Below are 8,939 nucleotides of genomic sequence, written 5' to 3' on the forward strand. Positions count from 1 at the left end.
AAAAGTATTGTTTTATTATTCATTAAAAATATAATTATTATACATTGTCATCAAGTCAACAGATGCATACTATCTTTCATTACTAGTGTTTAATCTGAGTGTAGATCACTCTTTGTTTGCTGGGGATAAATTAAAAAGATTTGTGAAACATTGTAACTTCCCAGTTAAAGAAAAATGTTTACTTCATGGGAAAATTAGTATTAATATCCAATCAAACTCTCCCTCTCCCCATCCTTTTTCAGTTTACATTCAATTCAATTTTCAATAGAAATATAATGAATCCACTGGGGACAACTACAGTTAATTAGCCAAACAGGAGGTGAGTGTGGCTTTCCTTAGTTGAAAAATCAACACGATTTCCAATTTTTATTTCTCTCCTTTTCCCTCGGCCGTTCCTTAACAAACCATCAATTGAAATAGCTCTGAGTGGTCATTTTGGATAGAATTTGCCTTATTTTTTTTTCTATTTCTTAAAAAACCTGACTGAGAAGGACCAGGTTTAATTTTCCACCCTAAACACTACTAAGCTGTAAAAAACATGGGATTACAATTTTCAGGACTTTGACAGCAGGCAGTGGAATAACCATGATTTCTGAGGGATTAGAATCTAATGAAGTAAGTCTTAGTTTTTGAAGTCTCAACTTAGTTCTTGGAGTTTTGAGGCCACAGCACAGGGCAGGAAGAAATATAAGTGGATTTTGGCAGTTTATCTGAATTCTACACCCAGTGAAAATGCTTTTTAAAAGCAATGGGGAAATAGGACACTTTTGGACATATAAAACCTGGAAGAATTCGTCACTACCAGAATGGTACCTTAAGAAATGTTTATGGGGGGCTGGGATCGTAGCTCAGTGGTACAGCACTTGCCTCAACATGCGTGAGTGAAGTGCTGGGTTTGATCCTCAGCACCACATAAAAAAATAAATAAATCTGTCCATCTACAACTAAAATAATATATATATATAAAATAAATATTTATGGACGTCTTTCAGGCAGAAGCAAAATGATAACAGGTGGAAATCTAGATCTGTAGAAAGGAATGAAGGACACTGAGTAGGTAACTATGTCAATAAATTAGATATTTATATCTCTGTAAGAAAAAATTAACCATTTAAGGCAGAAATAATATGTTTTGGGATTCATGATATAAAGAGAAGTAAGAGCTATAAGGAAAGTAGAAAAAGTTTCAGGGGAAAGAGAAATAAAGGCACACTATCATAAGTTTTTTTTTTTTTTTTTGTGTGTGTGTGTGTGGGGGGCACCAGGGATTAAACTCAGGGGCGCTTAACCATTGAACAACATCCCCAGCCCCTTTTTATATTTTATTTAGAGACAGGGTCTCACAGAGTTGCTTAGGGCCTTGCTAAATTGCTAGGTTGGCTTTGAACTCAGGATCCTCCTCAGCCTGCCAAGCCACTCAGATCACAGGCGTGCCTGGCAGGTTTTATGCTATATGTGAAGTCATTTAATGTCATTCAAGGGTAGACTGTAATAAGTTACAGTCCAACCCTAAAGCCATGACTGAAAGAACCGAGCAAAAAGCCTTATCAAATAAGCCAATGAAAGAGATAAGACAAAATCATGAAAAATACCCAAACTTAGGGAAGGTGGAAATAAAGGAAGAAGAAAACAAAGAGCAACTGATGGGACAAATAGAAAACATGTAACAAGGTATAGACTTAAAGCAACTAGTACTAAACACACTAAGTATTAATGGTCTTGATATCTCAAAAGGCAGTGGTTGTCAAATTAGATAAGAAAATAGTACCCACCACCGCAAAACCCAACTATATATTGTTTACAAGAAACATGCTTTAAGTATAAAGACAGGAATAAGTTACAAGTAAAAGGATGGGGACTTAATCCATGCTAATCAAATTAAAGCTGTAGTAGCTATATAATATCAAAAGAGACAAATTACCTTCTAGACAGGGTACTAAGTTTTCTTTTATACCTTTTTATAAGGATGAAAATATTACAAAGGTTAAACTGTTCTGATCTCTTTCAGCCATGTGAATCTTTAATAAGTTTTAAAAACTGCAGATACAGCATGTTCCTCCCTACCTATATTTCTTTAAAAATATTCTCTTTTCAAGGCTAAACGAGAGGTAGGGAATTTGCATCAAAACTGTCAGACAAACACTAAAAACTACAGAATGAACTTCTGGCTGTATGGCTGATGTTAGAAAGGACAGTTTTCTTTCCTTTCTCATGAAGACGTCTCCCTCTTTGTAGTTGTCCTACAGATGCCCTGAGCTTCCCCCCCACACACCCCAAATATGTGCAGGTGTCTGTCCTCATCTCACTTTATGGTAAGCTCACCTTTTCAGTTGCCTGGAGTAAGACCCTTCATGTCATCCTTGATCTTCTCTATTTTACACCCTACATCTCATTGGATCCTTCTCATTCTACCTTCAAAATACACCCAAGAATCTGACTCCTCATCACATTGATTGTTGCTATATGGTTTGAGTTCCTGTTCTTTCTCCAACTACTGCAATAGTCTTTTATATGGATTCCTTGCTTCCACTCTTGTCCCTCAGACTGCTCCCTACCTTCAAGTGTTCTCCATAACCCCTAGATTCCATCTTCTCTGTAAAAATCTGAAATCTTTATAATGGTCCATGAAGCCCAGGAAAATTTGGCCAGCCATTACTTCTCTACCATTCTTTTCTCCTCCTCTCTTTCTTACTCTGTTCTCACTAGGGCCCACTTTTTGATCCTTCAGTAAACCATGCATGCTCCCTCTTCAGGGCTTTACACTATTTACTTTCCTTGGGACATTTCCGTTGAGATATCTTCATGAATATCTCCATCACCTTATTCAGATATTTATCAAATGCTAATCTCTTAATGAGGACTATCCTAACTGCCCTATTTGAAATTGTTAGGCCTGAGAGGGTAGAGTTTCACCTGCTTAATTATTATCAATTGCCAATTAAGAGAGAAGAAGCTATATCCCTTAGATCGGAAGTTTCTTTGGACTGTAGGTTCTTGAGAATAACTCTTAAGCTTTAGCAAAAGCTCTCAAGGCAAGGAAGTGGTGGTTCCTATGTAGTGAGTTTAAAGATGGCACTCTTCACATGGAGAGAGACCAAGAGCAAGAGAACAAGCAGCTGAAATTTTGATGTACCTGACTGTGGTATTACTAGACATACAGCACACTCAGACACATGGTACACTCAGACACATGGTACACTCAGACACATGGTACACTCAGACACATACTCATGTGCACACACATTCCTCACCCCTGCTCCTCTGCTCCTCACTCAGGAGAGTAGACTGGATGACAGGATCAGTAAAACTGAGAAGAAACTCAACCAGGGGTAGAAGCACCCACCCTCTTTCAAGATAAACCCTTTCAATGTTTGAGTTTTGTTTAAATGAGAGAGATGTTTTGTTCAATATGTTCCCTACCTCTGGTTGACATTTGTAGTATGCATTTGCTATGCATTTATTTGGCTTGTAATCTGTACACGGTGCCATGTTTGAAGTGGTCAAGAGTTTTATTTGCAATGCCTTGCTGTCTGCTGCAATTTCATCTCCCTGTGTGGTATGGTGGTTATGTCATCTTTGGAGCTCACTGAGGTCAGGGGCCATGTGTTTTAGTTTTTCCGTAGTCTTTCATTACAGTAATGCTACATGCAGATGACCTAGGCAGTGTCAGTAGCCATTACCACAGCAGGAATGACCACTATCAACTACCACTTGTTAATTACATGCTCTGGGACAGAGAATGTAGTATATATTTTACAAATTTGTAAGTTTATCATGTTCGCTTTCATTTGATATGATTTTCTTAGATTTCGTTGCACTTTATCTGGAAGAAACACTTGTACATTTTATCTGCCATACTATATATATGTTCAGTCATACCTAGGCGCAGAATTTTATACTACACACACACATTCTCTCATTCTCTCTCTCTCTCTATCTCTCTCTCTCTCTCACACACACACACACACAGGAGCAGAACAATTGAATGTTTAAATTTACAAAGTAGTGCCATGGAATTTTCTAATGTATGATGCTCATTAAATTTTTTTTTTAAAACTACAGAATTACCCATGATTTATCCCTAACTCCTGGCTGATTATTGTACTCCTGGTTCTTGTCTGCTTATAGGAGTCATTTTGATACATTAATTTTAATGACAAGTAACCTCTCTTTATTGCTGCCCTAATTATGAGAAAAGATAACCTTTAATTTATTCTAGTGAAAAGATCTCAGGCCCTTGTGTTGTATGACTCAGAAGATGAAGAAACATCATAATTTCTAGCTCCTTCCAGGAGGTGGATTTACTGTGAAGCTAATGATGCTTAATCTTCAAGATTCCTTATTTTCCTAAATCCCTACTAGCTTTATTTGAAAATATTCACTTCTGCATATGCTTTTTATTCATAATTAGATTTTTTTTTCTTATACAGGACACTGTTATGGTTTAGATGTGGTGTCTGCCAAAAGTTCACATGAGAGACAATGCAAGATGGTTTGGAGGAGAAATGATTGGGTCATAGTCTTAACATAATCAGTGAATTAATCCCTGATGGGATTAACTGGTAACTGGAGACAGGTGAGGTGTGGCTGGAGGAAGTGGTTCATTGGGGGCATGGCTATGGGATATATATTTTGTATTTGGAGTGTGGAGTCTCTCTTTCTGCTTTCTGATCACCATGTGAGGAGCTGCTTCCCTCTGCCACACTCTTCTGCCATGATGCTGCCTCACCTGAAGCCCAGAAGAATGGAGCCTGCCTTCTATGGACTAAGACCTCTGAAACTGTGAGCCCTCAAATAAAATTTTCTTCCTCTACAATTTTTCTGGTTGGGTCTTTTAGTCATAGCGGTGAAAAAGCTGACTAAAACAGACCTTAATATTTATAAGCATAAGGTTCCACAGAACTTAGATTTATCCCTAGTTTTTTTTTTTTTTTTGGTTGTAATTTAATTTGGGGTTTAATTTACATTTTATAGGTTTGGTCTTCCCAGTCCTCTGCGATTGCTTTTAAGAGACTTCTTAAAAATTTTTCAATGTTTGTTTCTTTAATATTTAAAAATCAACTCAAACAACAGACTAGTCACTAAATTAATACAATAATGGGATCTTTCTAAGGGATATTATCCCAGTTTTAGTGAAGTTACTTGAAAATGAGTCAGAATTTTCAACATAGTGGACTAATCTAATGTATTTAATTCTTTGCTTCTGGAATCCTTCATTTTACTTTGTTTCTGATTTAGTGTTAAGGGCCAATCAGATTTAAGGAAATAATATATTCATATTTCATAGACTTGTTCTAGGGTTTTCTTATAATTTCTGCCTGATTTCTCTAAAGTTAAATAATATATAATATTAGGTATAATAAGTTAATGAAATGTTTATTTATGAGATAGTACTGTGCCCATAAACAGCTAACCATCTCCTGGTGATTATCAGTATGTTGTGATCACCGACTTAAGGTATATTTATTGACTTCTGATCACTGACATTGAGAGATCTGAATACTAAAAAGCATTCATTAAGAAAGCAGTGAGCTAGGTGCGGTGGCGCACACATGTAATCCCAGTGGCTTGGGAGGCTGAGACAGGAGGATTTTGAGTTCAAAGCCAGCCTCAGCAATGGTGATACTCTACACAACTCGGTGAGACCCTGTCTGTAAATAAAATGTAAAATAGGGCTAGGGCTGGGGCTCAGGGTCAAGTGCCCCTGAGTTCAATCCCCAACACACACACACACACACACACACACACACACATACACACACACACATAATGAAGTAGAATTGGAGAATTGGAAGATCATCATTGCCTTCCTGGGAAAATTATTTTTTATGAACCTAATCCTTGTGGCAGGCTTCTTTATTTTTTTACCCCAAGTTCTAGTGCTAAGTAAAAAAAAATCTTTTTTTTTTTTTTTTACTAATATCAGGTTATCTCCAGGGCTTCTACATTATGGTACCCTCCCCACACCAATAACCAAAGTCTTCTTGATTGCTAGTCATGGAAGGTGCTAGAGCCTTTCAACCATGTAATTCTTTCTCACATTGGCTCTCCACAGGTGAAGTGGGTCAGGCAGAAATTCATAGCCAGCTCTTCCCTCTCCATCCCAACCAAACCAAATGCTATGCTTTATTTACAAAGTCTCTATAGACCTCAGACCCATCTAGTTTCATTTTATATACACTTTTGTTCACAGTTTTAAAATTCCCTTTCATAAAAAGGCCCTGAATGCACACATTTCTTTTTAAAGAATTAGATCAACTCAGAAGGTATTTTAGTGTATGACAGTTTCCTCTTCAATAAAAATTCTTAAATTTCTCAAAATATGTCCATGGGCCTCAATTCAAGAAACACTGGCATAAAAAGATAAAACTTGACTTTTTATTCAACTCAGGCATCCTCAAACTCACATGTAAGCCTCTGCAATGAACACCTCCTGAATATGTTTCTTCCATCCAGGCCTGTCTCACTCCTGTTGGGATTCTCCTCCAATCAGAGACTTCTTTAAATATTTCTGCTTGATGCTCATTTCTTCCCCAGAGGAAGGGGCTCCTTTTTGGTTTTTAACTTCAGCAGCACCTTTGTCTCTGAGTGTGCTTTGAAAACTTCTCTTCCCACTTCTGAAAACACCGCAAGTACCACTAATCCATGCCCTGACCATCTCAGACTAGGCAATGGAACACTAAGCCAGAGGTAGGATGTTCTTAGCTACAGAATAGCAGCCTCAGTTAATTTGCACAGAATATCTTATTCCTAAATCTGTCTTATGTAACACTTTCTTTCTGGTGAATGCAAGACTCCTCAAGCAATAACAACTTACATTTATACAGCCTTATGAACATGAACTCACATAAATCACATTCATTAGTATCTCTTCCCTTCAGAGGTCCCTTTCCCAGGTGACTAGTGTGCCTCCAGCTTGCCTCCCAACCTCTGCCTCATCTCTATTATTGGAATAATTGTGCTTGGCTCTCCCAGGAGAAGCCCACCTGCCCGATCCTTTTCCTCACTCTTCCCTGATTTTCACACCAATTTAGCTGAGCCTCAGGACCCCCTGCTGCTGGCTCTGACAATCCCTCCCCACCTGCCCCTCAACTCACCAAAACATTCCTCCCCGATTGCAGTCACTTTCCTATTGTGCATTATGGTGAGTTCTTAGGTCCTCTGTCCTGGCTAAGCACCAATCTCTTACCTCTTCTCCAGCTCAAAAATCCCCCCTTTTTTCCCCCCACTCTCCCATCTTTCCCATAAATATTGGCTATCTTTCCAAATGACTAAATATGGAATAGCACAGAACTTGTAGAGTGCAAGCAGTGGTTGACTCTGGCTTGGCTACCAGAGTTCTTAAAATGAACATACTCCATCCTCTTGTCCCTGAATATTTTAACCAGGATACACTTTTAAAAATTTCCCTAGGCTTCAGTTTTCTCATTTATAAAATGGAGTGACTAATAGTTCTTCAGAGAGATGCTGTGAAAGTGCTGGGGTGTAGCTTACTGGTACAGCACTTGCCTAAAAAGTGTGAGGCCATGGGTTCCATACCAGGCACTGGGGGAAAAAAAAGGCTGTACAGATTAAATGAGAAAATAAATGTACACTCTACAGATGTGAATGTTTTCATTTAGGCACAGTGTTTTCCCATGGACTTACTCAATAGACTTGCTGTTTGACTTAAGAAGAGTGAATGTGTTTATATTTTTTTGGCAACAATTCTAAGATATTTAACATTTGAAATGTTACATTTTATACAACATGTTTGATTTACATTTGATTAGGGCTTTTAGTATGATTATTTGTTATGTTTACTATGATTGTTTTCAAGCACTGCTTTAAGTGTTTGAAAAGATAACATTGTTTGCCCAACATTATCTGGATAGTATCATTTTTCTACTTAGATTGAAAGTTCTTAATAAATAGTATTCATAAATTCTCATTTTATATAGAACAGAAACCACATTCTATAATTATCATCCCCATTTCAAAGATAGGGAAATGAAGGCATTATGAAAAAAGGCAATTTGTTCAAAGTCACAGAATGACTAAGTGGGAAGATAAGGCATAAGCCCAGATCTAGTTTAGTCTTTGTGCAATTTTGTATCAATATTTTAAAAAATGCACTAAAAAACCTAATCAGAATCTTCTGAATAGTAATCATGTGCTGAAAGATGGTGTATTCTTTTTGCATAAAAGATTTTCTGCATTACAGCAGGGGGCCTTACCCTGATGTGTCAGGAGGAAGAAGAAAATTCATTTCTTATACCAGCCTGTCAGCTGCCCTTTATGATTGGACCATATACCATTAGACAATCACAAACAGTGACAAGGGCTTTTGCTCTGTAGCGATTCTCATGTTTGAATTGGTTTGCTGAAATGCTGTTCTATGCTACAATACCAGAAAACACTACAAAGAACAGATGTGCAGTACCATGCAATATTTATCATTTAGATGTTTAATCCTGGTGTTTTAAATACTACTCCCATTTTGTTACAGTGTATTAGATATTTGAAGTGTTTTTTTAAGATCCATGTAAAAAAAACACAATAAATGATATATTTTTTATGGATTAAGTCCTTCGTTGTTGACATAATCACATCCTGAAAGTGACTGAAAATAAAAATCTTCCCAATTTTCATTCCCCAAATTACATACATAATTTTGATTGTGTGTTTGTAGCCATTTCACCAGAGTAAATTCACATCCTCTGCAGTTGATATAATTCTTATACCTACCTTAGGGGAGACTTCCCCTGGAGCAGCACAGAAGATATGTGCTCTTATATTAACTCCCAGTAGATTACAAAAAGTAATCAGAATCAAATGGAAGATATACTCCCCATTATATATTTTCAGACTTGAAGTAGTATTTTTTTTCCCTGCATACTAAAGCAAGTAGGGACCTTTTAAATTATCTCTGGTCCCTTTATAACTCCTTGAGTAAGTGT

Source organism: Marmota monax, unplaced genomic scaffold (genome assembly GCF_021218885.2).
Source record: "Marmota monax isolate L192 unplaced genomic scaffold, Marmota_monax_Labrador192_F-V1.1 WCK01_AAM20220418_F8-fsc00013, whole genome shotgun sequence".
NCBI lineage: Eukaryota > Metazoa > Chordata > Mammalia > Rodentia > Sciuridae > Marmota > Marmota monax.